We start from the raw sequence: 18,558 nt of genomic DNA on the forward strand, positions 1-18,558 counted from the left end.
AAAAACAGAAGGTAAAACCTGAAGTTTTAGATGCACATCATTAAGAAGTTTCAATCGGGAAATATGGCAGTAATGCTGAAAGTGAGATGACCACATGAGGTAAAACTTGTTACTGTTCTTGCATAGTTCCTTGCATTCAAAATCAATAAATACTGCTATAGGCTTTTGCTTCAGCTTATCTGTAAAATTTGTAAGTTGTACAAGATAACTTGCGCTATTTTCTTTATTACAGCTTGATTTTGGCCCTGCCGAGACTAAAAACAGCGACTGCCAGGGTCCTGTATGCTTGAGCTTTTGTCTGCTGCCATAACAACAGCCAACCCTCGGTAGGATCTCAGTGTAGTGCAATCAGCAAGTGCTAGGAGTGAAATCTTGCAGATAGTTTATAGTTATAACAAGCTTTTCTTTGAAAAAATTATACCATAGTTTGAGACACCCGGTCACTTTGTTTTAGATTTCTTCGTGCACTGTGAGTCAATATCACATCTAACAATGCAATCTGTTGATGCATCAAAAAGAAAATATTTTGAGAGTATGGCATAAGGGCACCTAACTCCCAATTGCAACAGCAGAGTGCTGGTGATGTCCACTTTTTTTTACACTATTGCATTTCAGTGAACATGTCCTCATTTTTGCACACTAGAGCATTGTAATGATCCTTAAAAGGTTGAGGATAAGAAAAAAACTGATAGCTTTGCACATCAGGTAACGAAAAAAAAAGATTAAAATCCTTCCCTTGATGAACTGATCAAGAAGTGCAAATTGTAACAGCTGAAGAACAGCAAGAAAAGGGGCCCCAACTGCAGTAAGTGGATAACATGGCAACATGCGATGAAGTATCAATCATCTGAGCAACCCTACAGATTGGTTTTGCAGTGATACACTTAACGCTACAGAGATAAGCCGACATTCCTAAAAAATCAGGCTCCTCTTCATCCATATTAAACTGCTCACGAACAACATTTGCAATCAACATCACAAAAAATGCAAAGTGATGCCAGATTTATGCCATTTGCTCTTCTCTTGAGTGGAAGTTGATTAAAAACACACACTAGATGTCTGACCATTTGATATTTACAGCACGAAAGGTACAGTCTGCAGATGAATAAAGACCAAGCACACAACACTTATTAGGACTAGTTATTCGGAGGTTTATTCTCCCATGTTATTTATAGAAATATAGCCATCACCTCCACTGAAACAGTTCCATATGCTTTCCACATTACTTTTATGGAACGAATATCGATTCCATAGCAAATATTCATAAAATCTATAAGTATCATATGGAAAACATACAGAATCAGTGGACCACTTGTGGAATGTTTCAGTAGGGATGCTTGCACAGGATATTTGGCCCCAGTTATTACTCCAATAGTTCGAACTCTGCAAGGCATCACTTTGCATTTCTTTATTTGTTGCAAGTGATTCTTAGGACACATAATGCTGAGAGGGATTAGATAAGATTCAAGGTGATGTAAATGCCTGCTAGAACAAGTACACATGCCTAGGGTTAAACATGAAGTGAGATACATCAGCCAACTGACAGAAGATGGGACAGACACTTTTTTTTGTCATTATGAATAAAAGCCCATTGTACACCCAACACCGCAAAATGTCAGTTGTGAGTAATGGGGTTAAACGTCCCAAAGAAACTTGCAAGTTATGAGCACCTGAAGGACTGTGGCGATTGTTAAAAAGTCTGCAGGGAAGGACAAAAAGTCTGGTGTTAAATTCTAGGCTCCCACTGCATATATACAAAAGTAGTAATTGGGTAAGGTGTTAATGATAGCGTTAATTAGTGACTGAGTAGATTTGTAGAAAATGCTCGAAGTGTTACAAGGCCTAAGTGGCAAGTATTTATAATGTTGCAAAAAAAATGCCTCACGTATATCTAAATGTAGTTCACTGAGTTCCCCGAAATAGTTCCTAAATGTGCCCATGTATACAAACATCATGGCAGTTCTGAAATCAGGTCTACACATATACATGCATATATGCAGTGGAGGGTTTATGTGAGGGTTTATATCAATGAATAACGCAAGTTTCCGCACTTTAATCACAAATTCCTGTAATGTATCATGCATTCAACAGTCTTGAAAGCCTGTTACAATTTTACCAGGCTGTTTAACAAGCAGAGCTCAAACGTTGTTTCCATCTTTTGTCATTGGACAATGTAGTATCACTTTCATGCCACTATTTCAAAACACGGAGACAAAGCAGCTTGTTTAGAAACACTGCTACAAGACACATCAACCTCATTACGATTAGGAGCTGTTTATGCTAGATTATATGTAACAAGCAGTGAACTTCTAGCGTACTCAATTACTTGCTCCATTAAAGTTATGCTGAGCACGATAAACTGCCACAATCTTGCGCTGTTCAAAACATGTGAAAGAGGCTTTTCTGTACTGTCAGATACTATAAACAACAATAGAAGTAATGTGTGGTGAACGCATGTCACTGTATCTGTGGGTCAAACAAAATGAGCACGCAATGAGTATACCCATTAAATATGCGCTGTTTTGAAATGCCAATACGGACCAATTTTTTTTTTTTTGCTTTAGTTTCTAAAGCAAATGTTATAAAAATTGAAGTCTATAAGTGCCACTATGTACATCTCTAAAACATTCAGGACAGGAACATGCAGAGAGAGTTCTTCGGGTCCAGGGAAACAGATAGAGTGTGAAGGAAGTATCGCAATTGCTTGCTAGCCTAAGCCTGCATGAGCTGTCTCAGATAATGAAACATCAGTCATACAATTAAAAAATTAAAAGAAAAGCTAGCAAGCTTCAAGGCTTCTTGAAGCTTGCTGAAATTTTGCAACCTTCAGTCTTTCCGATCAATGGAAAGTAGATACACAGAAAAATCTCACAAGGCGTACAGTTGGCTGACGTTAATTCATCCACCTCATATTTTTGTTTAAATTAGTATTCAGAGTTCAGAAAACATGGTCCAAAATAGAACTAGAAGTTACTACATGGAAAGAGATGGACATGAAATAATTTAATGCATATTGCATAGCCCTGAATGAAATGAAATCAATTAGGAGGTTTGACATCCCAAAACCAACACACAGGTAATGAGAAACACCGAAGTTGAGGGCCCTAGAGCGTTCATTAACGCACACTAAATACATAAGCATATTGTATTCTGCCATTATAGAATGTGGATGCCGCAACTGGGAACTGAAACCCGTGACATTATGTTCGCATAATAATTCCACAGAACTGATGAAATGCAATGTAGACGAAACTAACGGATATGTAATAGAAGAGAAGAGAGATAGATTCAGTTCCTGTGAACACATACCGAGGATATTGAATAACCAACCGCCACAGCAACTAGGCACTGAGGCAGAATAAATTTTGCTACCTTTGCGTTACGAATATTCCTTGTCAATAATATTTGGCTATGTTGCCTGGGCTGGAAAGCCAAGAGTTTGAACTGACTGTACTAACTGAATGCTTGCTGAATTAAGTGGCTTCAGAATGCACTGAAACATAGTGGTTGAACATTGGCCGAGTTGGTTCATAACTAAGAAGGATAAAACAGTCGCACTATTTAAATTGATCAGAATTTCTCTCACTCCGAGATTGAACTATCACAAGCCAGAGCCTCTGAAATGATATTGGCTGCTTGCTAGCAGTGATAGTCAGTAGGTATAATTGTTTAAGTGCCTTACATGCTACAACAGGTGCCTGTAGAAAAGGGGAAAGGTTTGTGACAGACTCAAAAGAAACCGTGTAGTTGAATCAAGTGCCTTGCACAAAAAAAAACTCTCCCTGCATGCGTGAAGGGGGCAATGTGCATGACGGTCAGTACGTTAATGAAAGCTGGTGAAACTAGCATGCAAGCCAGCAAAACGATGGTTCTAATTATCTTTAGCAAGCTTTCAAATTACATATTTGGAATAAAAAACTTCTTCTTGTGAATAAGCTGTAACACTGTTAAAAATAATGACCAGATTAAAAAGGCTGTGCACAAGCAAAACCTAATGTTTCCAAACTACGTGAACGCTGAGGTCGTACTTGATTTTGCCTTGTAGAGGGAGAAAAATACAAATTTAACTGTCTCTTGTATTCTACACGAGGAAAGCATTAAATGAAAAAAAGAGGCATCAACAGGTCATTAAAAAAAAGAGAAATATATAAAATGTGAAATGCTATGAAGCTTACACCAAACAAGTTCAGTCTGCCTGCAAATTCCGAGATAATTTATTTTTGTTAGCGACACCATCAGTGTCTATGCCTTGATCATCAGCCACTGGCTCACTACTAAGCTTGACATTCTATCAATCTAGTAAAAATTATAAATTTGAATAAATACAAATAAATAAATACTAAATAAATACTAAATAAATACTCCAATAAATTGTGAAATGATCAAATTTCAGAGTATGTCAAATTAGCTGAAGTAAGGCACTGATTATAAATGAAACGGTATAAATTGCAAACCGTGCAAACAAATATAACAGCAGTTATTACAGAGTGTACACACAGCATTATTACAAACCATTAGTACTTGGCAAGGCGTTATGAGAACAATACTTGCAAAAAGAATTTTTTTAATGGGCCAAGGAACAGATTTTCACATCTGCTGCTCCATGAACAAAGACAGGAGCAGCAAAAATACAAATACTTCACTGCCTGAATTCTGCCCTAGCTGAGAGCCAATATATTCTGCAAAATTGTAAGAACTCATTTCTTTTACAAAACTGACACTCCCCATAACATCTATATCCAATGAACAACTTTCATCACTGCTGCTACATTCACAAAGGCCAAAGCAGAGCTTATTCATAATTGAACCTCGGTGGATATAAGAATTATTGGATGTAACAAATTTATTGGCTTTAAAAAAGTATAGGATTTTCCAAGCTGATATCAACACATAATGATATATGCTTACAACGAGTATGGGATATAACGAAGCTATTTTAGTGCAGGATGCAAACTGTTGTTAAAACAAGGTTTAACATACACGTTTTTACAGGCGATCGCATTGAACATATGGTGTATTACTGGACATTCAGGTTGTAAGGCAATCTTTTTTTTAATATGTAAGTATTTTGACAGTTATGCTTTTTGCCTACCTATTAAAAGCAAGGTTTGATTCTTAACTAATAGGAATGCTTCTAAATAGACAAAGAAGCTTGCAGCTTCGACAAAAAAATAAATAGGCTTCAGCTTTCTGAAAAAGTGCTGCAGGTTAAAAAATACTGTCGCATATTTCTTAGACATGCTTCCACAAAGTATAACTATTTAAATTTTGTTAACTGCCTTGACAACATTGCTGGAGCAGTAAAAATATAAAAGTGGAATGAAGAGTACAATAATGTGTACAAAGAGACAGAACGCAACTGAAATTAGCAACTGAAATGCGAGCATATGTAGCCCAGCTCCATCACAGCCACATGTAAAACAAAAACAAAAAATGTGTGCATTTACTTGAATGCCTCACGAAGGTCACTGGTAAACAGGTGTGTTCAATGCAAGATTATGAGGCAGTTCACAGTGCTGACTTAATCCAGCACACAATGCTACATCGTAACCACTGCTCGCAGTGCCAAAAACCAAAACTAACTATTAATGTCATATAATGGCAGAAATCTGTCCACTCTGCTACACTCTGTCTTACTGGTTATGTGTGACACATGTCAGACATCACACAATCACAGTCCTATGAGAACACAAGCCTGATGCCCTGCTTAAAAAAAAAAATGATACACTAAAAAAAGAAAGTTATATGATAAAGAGTGTATATAGTATTTGCTAAATTCGCTGTATAGTTTTACAAGACATTACAACTTAAAGACAGTGTGTAATGCTATGAGGCATAGCTTCTTTGTAGGCAATGTTCACGGTGATCACAGTACTAAACCTGATAATATGCATAACATGCATTAAATCTCACAGGTAAAGCATTTTGCCAGTTAAGAACAAGAGTGAAGTCAAACCTGACAAATAAATAGCTGATCCAAAGTTATCTATCAAAATGAGCAAACTGAAGGTACGCTCAGTCAAAAAGCAGTTTGTGTTTAAAAACAGCTTTGAGGGTATGCCAAGTTTCTGAAGCTACGGGGCTGGGTAGCAGTTAAACGGAAAATCTACAATGGGAGGACACATGCGAGGTCAGTGAGGTAGGACCCACCAAAATGAACAACGGGACGCAGTGACAAGGGAAGTGCTTTAAGCATTATGTGCTTTAGACCAGCCTGACAGATTACATTTTAACTCATGCCAACATCTGTGTTAGCAGGAGAATAGCGTTTTAGTGTGTCCGATGTTCCGGCAAACTCGGGGGATTGCTGGATGGACCCGTAAGCAGCCAGAGTGGGGCCCAGCCACCTGGTGGCACAAAGCTCAACCAAAACAAATGCGATCTAAGATATTCTTCCTAGCTGCTGGTGAAAATTTTCAACAGCAGCATAATCGTGTTAACGATTATGCCAGCAGCGTAATTAGTACCAGCTGCGAAGCAGAATACTATATTGATGGTTACTTACAATATTATTAGCTCTGCGTTTCTTCTGGTTGAGCTTTGCATCACCAGGTGGTTGCCGTCAATCTGGCTACTCATGTTTACGGCCCCACTTATCTGGCAAAACCGCCGTTTGCACGAAACCGGACACACTAAAACTCTCAAATGACACCTGCTGTTTTCAGTTCATTGAAAAATCGTCTAAATATGCTGGACTGTTTTAACAAAATATGTGAAGGCTTCCGAAGTAAGGAACAGCCGGGTCATGGACCAGCAATTTTAGTAATGTCTATCCTTCAAGTATGGTGCTGCAAACTGTAGATATGAGGTAGTTTTATATGCATTTTCAAATGTGTGAGTTATTTTGTTTATCTCACTTGGTTCTAATTTTATGCAATTTCTCTAATTTTTTGGAAAAAGCTTGCAAAGAATCAGTTGCTCAGATTTCAGTAAATAGGATAGCAATGGCTTTTGCGCGATTCAAGGAATCCAATAAGACCAATTTATTGCTCTGCCTGCATTAGAACAAGAGTTGTGGTTGACACTCGGAAGGCGTTTTTTCTGAAAGTCAACTCAAAGTTGCTTCAGTTCATACGAGAGAGACTGAGCCATGAATAGTCGTATTGAATACAAGGATACGATTATAGTCCACTTCTGTGCAAACATTTTTGCACACAAATTTTAAGCCACGACTTGACCGTTCTCAAACTGTCAAATGCCTAGAAGCCTTGCAGCAAGAGACCAAATTATACCGTGAATACAGGAAGATGTTAGTGACAAAAACAGAGGAATCATGAGAATAGCAAAAACACATGTTGCAGAAGAAACGTGTGGTGAAACTGCTACAGAGCATAAGGGTCGCCCACCCAAACCGTTTCTATGGTTGGCTGGGAGAGAGAGAGGAGAATGTGTGGAAGTAGAGAAACAATAAAGATGGAAATACCCACACGCACACACAGGCAAAACACAAAGGGAGGCATCAGAGAAGGTAGTAAAAAAAAAAGAGAGAGGAAGCCTCTGTACACCGAACTATAAGCTGAAGCTAGACATGTTAGTGTGCTTTCAAAATGCAATAAGGAAGGCAGTGATCAGGGCATATACATCCTGCACGACTTCAACCACAGTACCCTTGACAAATAGCTGCTTGGTCTCACGACCACAGCAGTGACGCACAGAGCCAGCGGTAGGGATGACATGGTTCATTTCATTCGGGGGAACTGTTCACCACCGAGCTAAGGAAGGAGAAAGGCCAAGCACAGATGATCGTAACTGTTATCACCAACAGCTGCACGTGTGGGCACATAAAAATAAAGTGGCCTGCGTTTAAGTGCAATCGCACCACGCAGTCTTCCCATACTGCCCCTGACCCCCATTGCTTCCCAGCACAACACCCCACGCTCTCAAGCCAGTCTCGTTAACCCCAGAGCCTCGCAACAATTTTGCAGAGGCTTGGTGGTAGTGCAGCGACATGGGACAGGACGGTGGTGCGTCCGACTGAATTGTCAACGCACTAGGAAAACAAAAACCACACAGCAATGCAAGGTGGCTTTAGGCCCAAACAAAAGGAGGAGAGTGCATACACACCAGGGCCAAACAGCACACCTAAAAAAGAATACAGCATGAACCTCTAAGGACGCATTCCTGAACGCACACACACACATGCACACACACATATGCTAGCACACGCACACACACCCACAGATAGGGACAAGATGCAAAATGGCCAACTGCATCAGCCTTCACACGTGTGCACACACCTGAAAACAAACTGGAAACAACTACACACTACAGCAGAGTTTTGCAGAGAAACCAATAGGTGGCGACAAGCAAGCACTGGCCTTTATAACGATGGCAGACACTAGGCGAGCGCTAGCATAAACTGTGCAGATGAGAGCGCTTCCTCAGTGTGTTCCAAGAATCGTACCATCGATTACAATCCCGTACATGTCACCTACTGCACATGGGGCGGGAATGCTACGTAACTATCCCCACAATGCATAGTTCAGACATGCTGACACAACTGCACAGCAAACAACCATGCAGGGTCCCCAAAATTCGTAAGCACAGAGGAGACCATCAAAAGTGCTTCTAATGGCACAATGCCTCCATTAACACACTGTGTCAGTTCATGGGTTAGTGTTAAGTTGTTTGAGACATTTAGCCTTTTCTTTTCTTAGTTATCGTTTTTTTTTATGCAAATTCATATGCACTAGTTCATTGCTGGCACATTTCTTGTGCATATTCCTTTCAACAGGGCATAGCCTTGTTAATGTAAAATCCAATACTAGTATATTGAATGGACAGCAGTAGAAGAAAAGGGAAGCCTAACGCTGAGGCGAGTCATCAACATAACACCTCATTTCCTCAAATGAAGGTTTAAGCAATTACATTACAAGCAACTGTTCAATAGCATGCGCCAGCTAAAACACGATTTAAGAATTGATTCAGATACTTTAAAACGAGCAAGAAGCTGCAGAAAAGTGCAGATCTATTTCAGCACCAGCTGGCCGTGACTGACACCTAAGCTGGCAGATTCTATCTATGATGAATAAAAAATTTAATAAGCTACAAAGAAAAACCAACAGGCTTACACTTAGACATTTGAATAAAACTGTATTTACAAATGCATGCTAAGTAAGCATCATTTCTCCTAATCAATTAACACATATAAAGTTTTCTGAATCCAAAGCTTGCTAAAGCACGCTCTGGGTTCAAGCAGTGAACAAATTTTACAACTGGGCTACAGCAGCAACTAATTTCCTGCGCCTGAGAAATATTTCACTCTAGATCATACACATAGCCTAATCTAACCAATCTTTCTAAATGCTGATAATCACATGTAAATTCATTCCAAAAGGAGCAGCTTGCAACAGATCTACACTAAACAGTGATCCTAGTTTGCCAAAACAATTACTACAGCTTTTAAAGAAGACATCTAGAACTACCAATTCTGGGTGATAATTAGGCAAGACAAGACTCTGCACAGGCTTACATTAGTAAGGTCACAGAGAAGACTGACAATATCATTTAACGACAGTTTTCTGGAGCAAAGCTGGGCACATTATGCTGCTACATTATAATGTCGCTGGTCTCATTTTGCACACAGTGACGAATTGGAGGCAAAGCATTGTCATACCACACCTCCTTTTCCAACTTACTCCAACAGAAGGCACTCAATCTTTAATGTTTGCTAGTCAGATCACTCACTCAACTTAACTACACATATGCAGAAATGTGGTAACAAGATTGCTTGAAGCTGTGAGCAAGTGTAGAGCTTGTGTGTTACATGTTATAGCACCTTCAAGCACCAACTAAATCTAAAATTTATTTCCCGACATTTCTTGAACCTTAAGTATCATTCAAAGAAAGCGGTTGGAACAATAAAAATTCAGTATTTTTTCAGGCAAGTTTTATTGTGTTTGCAAATATGGACTCCATACTTGAAGGCTGAAAATACTAGAAGAATAAAGATAAAATTAAACGCACCAAATGCAGTGTAGCTGCATGATGCCTCGATTATCTAGGATATCGCCTAATGCAATGTAGCACTCGCTAAAATGACAGCTGATAAGGACCTACTACGTGACCACATATTGCTAGCCATAACCAAGACATTCATCTTCCGGCACTGTTTTCTAACACACTCAATTATTCTGCAGCACTAATTACTTACAGCCAGATGTAAAAAAAACATTATTTTCTCTATTGTGTGTTGTCGCAATGCCTAATCTTGGTGTGTACAACTGCAGATAAATTGTGCCTGAAGGGGATATTCCCGATTCATTCTGGCTAAAACTATAAGCACGTAACAGGATCAAGTGAACTCAGTAAGCTGCAAAAACAACCCGTTCGTGATGATTGTCAAGAAATGGCCTCATCTGAAGCCGTAACATGAGCCATGTGATATCTTAGAGTGTCCTGACATCTCCTAGCTAACGGACAACGTACCCGAATTACTTTAATAAGCCTACGCATTTTATGCCAATGAATTTGCCCAGTTGCTCACACTGATGTAACTTTGCAGCCTGTGCACAGTCTTGGCAAAACCTGCAGTTAACCCGCTTTATGTCACATAGAGAGGAGAGAGAGAGAATAACTTAAAGAAAGTGAAAGGCAGAAGAGTAGAGAGAAGAGAGAGAGAGACAAAACTACAATAGCAACTCAAAATCTGCTGTAAGGCAGGGACGGCAGGGCACCAAAGGAGGATGCGTATTCATGCTTTCAAAGAAGGCAATATACAGTATTATCCATAGCATGCCTTGTCTTTCACTTATAAATCAGTGCTGATAATTAGCAGCTGCATTTCTTTTGAAGTGAATGCATTAACTTTGTCTAGCAGGCCGCAAATTGAATTTTGGATAGTTTGGGGTTACCGTTCATACAGGCAAGCACTCACCTATGCGACTCAAAAGGTCAACCGATCAGTATGCACCGAATTGAAATTCTTAACTAAGGTATTCACATACCCGAACAGGCTATCAGTGCCGTAGACAGGGGATTGCACACCGGGCACGTGTCCCCATTCATATTGCCAACATTAAAACTTGCAATTTCCTTTCCACAGACTGTTATACAGTCCCGAGCTTCAAGTTTTCTCGTTAGCCTCCAAATAAATAAATAAATAAATAAATAAATAAGAATAAGTACTGGCCCTACATGTCAGTAGTGGCAGAGTACAGTGATCATATCATATGCTTTTCTTTTTTTTTCAAGGATATATCAGAGAGAAAGCAAGGAGAGGAAAGGTAGGGATTTAAACCAGACGAGCAGCGGATTTGCTACCCTACACTGGGGTTAAAGAAAAGGGGAATAGAAAGAGGAAAGCACACAGTATCAGTATGCCGCTGTTCCAGACTTCGGTAGTGCTTTAGAAATGCACTAGACCCATTCTTGGGTTCCTGCCCTTTCCCTCCCTTAGCACCAGCTTCACCAACACAGAAAAGCTGGGCAGCTGCTCTGTGCTACAAAATGCACAACCCTACCACAGTAATGCATCCTCCTTTGTATTTTTGTTTGCCATTGGGTCCAGTAGGAGGAGGAGGTAAAATCGGGGGTGGGGCAAAGGAGCGAGGGACTGTCTGGCCTGCACAGATGTGGGCCGAGGCCCTGTTCATCAATGCAGAAGGGCAGGGTCGGTCGGGAGAAGGACCGGTCGGCGGCGCTTACCTGTGTCTGCAGCCTGGTGAGTCCTCGTATCCAGAGGATCTGTCCTGTGCGCTTGACATCCTGTGAGAGGGAGCCAGAGCTGCCATCCTCGACAAGCGAGGCCGTGGCGTTCATTTCTTCCGGCGCTCCCGATCCCCAGGTGAAGGTCTTGGGGATGCGCTTGGTCGGCAGGGTGGTCACAAGCTGGCCCCACACCAGTGTGCCACAACCAAAGAACACACACCACAGCCACTGGTCCAGGGACAGGGCCTTCGTTTGGAAAAACATGCTACCATACTGCACTATTATCACCTGCACACGTGGACCAGGCGGCATGGCAGGGACACCCCGGAGTGGCACAGTCAGGAGCAAGAGCAAAAGAAATGGGGAGAAGAGATATTAGCCAGATGCTCAAACAAGATGGCAGACAGCTACACCAGGTGCGCGAGGTAGTTGAGGACATTATGACGACTTCACAAACAGCAATAATATTCAGACAAGAATCAACATATTCGTTCAAAATTTTCTACGTTTCTTTTACTGCTGCTGCTTTGTAAAACTGTTGAACAAAACTAAGTATACTTAGCCTCAATTATTCACTAAATTCCACTACGATAACAGCTGCTTGCTCGACTCAGATATTGTGTGTTGATGTTGGGCAGTGGTTCCACGATAGCAAGATTTTAGTGAGAGTTTAGCATCGCATGGCTGTTAGTCTCAATCTCAGACAGCCCCCCCCCACTAGCACGTAGCAGGTTTATAGAGAGAACTAGAACATCACATTGAGGGTGACGTGGCTGCAGAAGTTCACAGCCACTCACTCTTAGGTCACGCAGGTCCTGCGGAAGCAAGGTAATGCATTACTTAGGAGAGGTACCTAATGACATTGTGCACAGAAAGTTTGGCTATTGACTCGACACTTGAAGCTACTTCGCAATGAGCATAATTAAATTTTTCGGGGTTCTCACCCAACAAGGCTCCACCTCCTTGAGAAAGTCAACCACCTTAAAATGCCTGCCCACTTGCACTGCTTGTTTCTTTTTGTCCCGGATGGTAACTGGCTATAAAATATGTCTTAACACACAGAGAAAGGATTAGGCAACAGTTAAGAAGGGGCTATCTCTAAGTCGCTGTGGTCTGCATGTAAGGTGACTACGACAGCATACAGCTTCATCTCTTGCATCATACTGGAAGCTGATACTCTGGAATAAATGTGCTAGATAGGTAACAAAGGGTTCAGTAAAGACGAAACACCTAGACAGATAGAATGAAATTTTAACGTCTATGGTGATTCAAAGCTGTGTCCTAAAGTACCTCGTGCACCTTGTAGACTGCACTCTTTGCATAGTACTTCATCAGAAAAACATTCACTGACACTACGTTCAAAAGGTAACAATTCAAGAAGACAGTGCGCTCAACATGTGCGCCAGAACACTATACAGTATAGACCGCTTATAACGTAACCGTTTATAGAGCAGAACTGGCTACAACGCGGCCTTTTCTGACTCTCATTTACCCTCCCATAGAACTCCATGTATACGCATACCATTTACAGTGCAGCTGTGTGAGATGAATACCGGTTATAATGCAGCTTCTGCGGGAAAATCCCACCGACAAGCGCGGTAGTGAGCACGCTTTTAATAAGGTGCATCCATCAATGGGAGAGGAGAGCAACGAGGGCGATGCAGAGGAAGCATGAAACACGGAGCAAAAAAAAAAAAAAACGGAAGCAGCGCGATGCGGCAGCGGTGGTTGTTAGGCAATGGAGAAGTCTTTTGCTCGGCTGCTTATCAGCGGTGCGCTTTGCACAGAACGCAGCTTCAGTTTCTGTGCACCCGTCCCGATGCACATTCTTACGTCTCAACCTGTAAAAGCGAATTCCTTGGATGTTTGGCACGAGTCAGTCCATTCCTCCGTGCACGCACCGACAGCTACTGGCATGTCATAGACTGACGCGTTAACAAAGGAGCTTGCGTCGAGGCAACCACAACCACCGCCATCTGTGGATACGGTAATTGCCGTGAAGATCACTCCATCTAATCCTAATCCCGACAAGAGGGCCGTCACGCAGAGCCCACTAATTGATGAAAGGTGCCATCGTAGACCAACACCGTGGGAATAGCTTCGAGCTCAGTTTCCCAGGTGGCCACGCATATACAAGAATGCAGGGGTGGGTGCAACATTGGAGGCGGGCCCGGGGGAACGGTGTGTCAACATGGGAGGGATGTTGCGACCAATTCAACAATTGTGATTGGCCCCCGAGCTACCATTATCAGATTCTCCAGTCTAGTCTCCTAGGGAAGACACAGTATTAAAAGCGGAGACCTCTGGAGCAGTGAGGGGGGTTCTGACGTGTTGTATTCGTCATTTTCAACAGTTCCAACTTTTGTTCCGACGCAAAAAACCACCCACCAACTTTTGTGTCCGTATCCCTTTAAGCAGTCTTCCACAAATTTAGTTTGGAGCTATTAGGCTTTATGTACATTGTGAGCTTCCGCCATTCCTACCAGTGTGTGCACTTACAAGCTTGGTAGGCATTCGCATTAGTTGCCATGGCTGATCGCCTGAGGAACCAAACTCCACTTCGTACGCGCTGCTGTCAGTTCAGCCTGTGCGCGTCCATATATGCGTATTCTTTATTTAATCGTCTACGGTACGAACATATCAAGGGCGAGCTTCCAGCCACGGCATGCTGCCCGACACCCCCGCCGGCTAGGCCTACCCAGAGCGCCTCGTTGGCGACCAGAGTTGTGGCTTGGTGCCGAGTGAACGAAATGCGTTGCAATGGCTATGCGAAGACTGCGGGTACTTGGACATTAACCTTTCAACGTTAGTAAATTTAAACGGATGCAAAACTCCCAGTCGCACGCTTTGATTCTCAGATATGCACAACTGCTTGGTCTACATATTTTGCATATGTGCAGGCCTTGAAAATCGTTGTTTTCGTTATAGTGCGGTACTGCTTATAGTGCGATATTTACGACTCCGGCAATTACGTTATAAGCGTCTACACTGTACTGCAGAAAGTATATGCAGTCGAACCCCACTATAAGGAAGTCACATCCTACACGAAAGCACTTTCGTTATATTTGACATTCCTTATTAAGTTATTACTATATATATTCATCGCATGCTGATATCAGCAAGAAACAATTTTGGATTGACTTCGTTATATCCAGTAATTAATCATGCCTGTGTCCATATATAGAGGTGTGATCGTATTTGAAAAATGGACAGTGCATGGATGGAATTTACATGGCTGTTTGACACGAGAGAAAATTCAAAGTAGAGGTGAAAGAAACTAGAGATTAAAGGGACACTAGAGAAACACTAAACCAGTTTAGAGTGATAAAGTATTGGTTGAAAACTCTGTCAATTTCGCGATAATAGGTATTTCGTTTTCTCTTTTTTTTATTAGAAGAGAAAATGAAAGTAAAAGCTTCGTTTTTTTTTTTAATTTGGCCCAGAACCTAGCTCCAGTATGTCAGTGTGAAATTTCAAAGGATGTTTTTTTTTTTCATATTTTGGCCACATTGGCTTAGTAAAAGCTCCCAAAATGTGCCATGTTCAACCTCTGGCTCCCTTGGAGCACAACGTAGAGCATTTTTACCAATAAACACATAACTAGGCACTTGCAGACCCCGTAAAAATCCATGATGTCATGGTGAAATGGTTGTAAACTTCAAGGCGGCTTTTGCCACCTTGTCTTCCCTTTTTTGCGCTTTTACTGACTAACCAAGTCTCCTATCATGGTAAGAGTAGGGTTTTGGTATTTATAAGGGCAATTTACTAATACAGGTCAAATCGCTTTTCTTTATAGAGTCCCTTTAAATCATTTTGGAGGTGCTGACAGATATAAATACCAATATAAATACTATTTACATATATATATATTTTTAACTGCTTTTCCTGTTTTAGTGTAGCAGAAGGAAATAATTGGCACACATATGAAAAATTGTTTTTACTAACGTTACATCATTAAAACAAATATGCCTTATGACTGTAACAAGGCCTGGCACTGCATCAGAAACAACACCCATTCATAGAATGAAATAGCACACATACATTTGTGAAAGAAGTAAGTGACATCCTCACTCATTGTATCAGTTCAGCTATTCATTCCTTCTGAGCTATTTGACTAAAGAAAGCCTAAAAACTAGGCTTGCACAAACACGGAGTATTTTCAAATAGTTGATTCAATGTTATGCTAATCGATATTCGCTCCAGTTTGAATTTCAGTATCTGAAATTTTCTATATTTGAAACGAACAAATATAAATTCTAAAGCATGTAAAATAGACAGCTTCAGTTTTGGCAAGCAAGTTGCATTGTCATTAACATCTTTCAAGGCCAAGACAAGCCAAAGAAAAAGCATTCGTTTACATTTGTCAACCAATTTTTCTGACCAGTTTCTTTGAACATCCCTGCTCTGGCACTAACTTCTCTGCTCAACTAATGTATAGACAACCGAGTGCAACCAGAGTTCAAAACGCCTCATCTCTTTTTTTGGATGTGATCTGCAAGCACTATGTCAAAAAAATTGCAGCTGTGAAGAAAGTCGGCACAATTCAGGCTGACCCTCATACTCCACGCTTTTATAGGCGAGGTGGTTTCTCGACCTTCCAGGCAGCACAACTGCTGCAAACAGATCTGCGTCAACTCCGCACTAAATCGTAACCTTAACCACCGACAAGTGGAAAAGCAGAACTGGTTAGGCCTAACAGCTGAAGCCGAGGTAGTGCGTCCATAACGAAGATTTATTGCTGGCCTGTGAGGTGGTGGCCAGCAAATCATTGTGAGAAGGTTACTGCTCGTCGAGCGGCTCATCATTGATCGGGCTTGAGATCATGCGCATGACAGGGCCGTAGAAGCAGAGTTCTGTAGCGCGGGTGTTGAGTCGAACAGTGAGCGCATTTACAGTCAACGACTAATTTTTCGGACATGCCCGATAATTTGTACGCCTTCGCAGCACTGCCACAAACCTCATAAGCCAATGTATAAAAGACGTCTTAAATTTCGGATGCTGAAACATTTCGCTATTCAATTTTCTGGACTTTTCGCCGTGAATGCAGGTTCAAAACGGCGTTAATCAAAGCCACCACTGCCGACATTTTGATTACCTTGAAGCGTCGAACCAGCGCTCTTGCACACCGATCTGCTGGCAGCCGTAGGCACTGCGGCAACACTAGGCCTAGCTGCTTCAATATTCGCTATGAAGCTTCCTGCTGTTCGGTGCGGCGTTTTTGTATTGAAAGAATTCACTGCTATCACCAATGGCACTGACTGCACCTTTGTCATCCTTGTGGATGGCTTAGAAGCACGACAAGAGCGGCAAGAGTCAAGTGTTGCACAATGCCAGTTCTCAAAAGTCAGCTTCGCCGCAATACAGCGGTGTTACGTGGTGAAGCATACGCAATATATGCGGTGAAGCATATCAAGAATAGTCCCGGACAGAGTATGTATTCTTTAATTTTCACGCATTCACCCGCCACGTCCTGACACAGTGTGAGCACCGGAACACCTAATATGTGTACTACCAGGCCTTCAGACCTATTTCAGATGTGCATGTGGCGATTTGAGACCTTCGGCGCAGTAAAGAGAATGCATTCTTTTTTTCGGATGTTTTCGCGAACCCCTAGGAAGTCCAAGAAATCGGACGCTGACTGTACTATGGAACCTGTTGTACTACAGAACAGGTTAAACTCCCATGCGGGCGACAGCACCAAACTGAATTCGTACAACACAGCCTAAACTACTGCTGTCGTCAAAGTCACACTTGTAGATGACGCGTGACACACATCGGGCCACGTGACAGGCAAACACGAAATGTTCTTGAGGCCTCAAGAATTGCGAAATTTCAAGTACACAAAACCACAACACTGAGCAAAGGTTGGTAAAGTAATTCTCTGTACTACTGGCATAGTAAAAAAAAAAAATGTATAACCTGCATTTTTGCATCAAAATATCTGAATAACAGCACTAAAAAAAACGATTCCAAAGATGAAACTCTTGACATCTTTGTAAGGACCTTTTTTTTTATACTTGTCAGCTTCTGGCTGTAGTATCAAGGTTTTAGGCAAATCCACAACTATTCGAACTATGCACTGCAAAATTATTCGACACTATTACTACTATCTTCAACTTCGTTTTGAACCCAGAAATTGATATTCGCACAAGCCTACAAAAACCAACAAAACTCAGGGTCCAGCCACTGAGGTGCCTTGCACCACTTCGCCCCATAGTAGTGCGGGGAAGTCTGCTTACGGAATGGTATCATGTAAAAGTATAGAATTGCCTTTTTTCTACAGACATGATTACACAGAATTGGGAAGTAAGAGTTATTCATTCCATGTGACTGTGCCCGTCCACATACAAAAATCTGGGAGCTTTCAGCGATAATACATAAGCCCACTGACCTGAGCAACAGCAGTGATGATCAGAATGCTATAGAAAATGGGGTTGGTTAGGAGGCCCTCGAAAATATTGCGTTCCCCGTGGATCTTGCGGGCATTAACCTCGTTGAACAGGGTCATCATGACAAACGTGTTGAAGATGATGGTGAAGTGCTCCGAGAGGCGCACTCCCATACCAGGGTCGATGTCGAAAATCTCTGGGCCTGCACAGATGGGTCAGACAGACTATCTTCAGTTGTGACCCATGGGTGGGCACTATGATTATAAAACAACTGGGTTCTTAATGCGAGTCATTCTGATCAATTGCATGCGTGGGAACCAGGCTAGAGCACTATTGTGACACCAATATGATTGCTGTCCTTAATAAGGCACAAACTTCCTGCAAAACTTCAAGGTCAGTTTCCTCGCACAGTGGAAATTCCTTTCAAGGTCGCCATGTTGAAGAAATTTAAATGAAGCAATAATTTAGTGCAGGACTGGCTGCTTCTAGAGCAAGTCCGAACACATCGTCATCGCCTGCC

The 18,558-nt window shown here is 41.5% G+C and overlaps 1 pseudogene; it reads right to left on the minus strand.

Annotated features, from left to right (window-relative positions):
• Positions 1–18,558, minus strand: part of LOC119435253 (plasma membrane calcium-transporting ATPase 3-like) — a 40,477-nt pseudogene that overhangs the window by 8,642 nt on the left and 13,277 nt on the right.

Source organism: Dermacentor silvarum, unplaced genomic scaffold, assembly GCF_013339745.2.
Source record: "Dermacentor silvarum isolate Dsil-2018 unplaced genomic scaffold, BIME_Dsil_1.4 Seq573, whole genome shotgun sequence".
NCBI lineage: Eukaryota > Metazoa > Arthropoda > Arachnida > Ixodida > Ixodidae > Dermacentor > Dermacentor silvarum.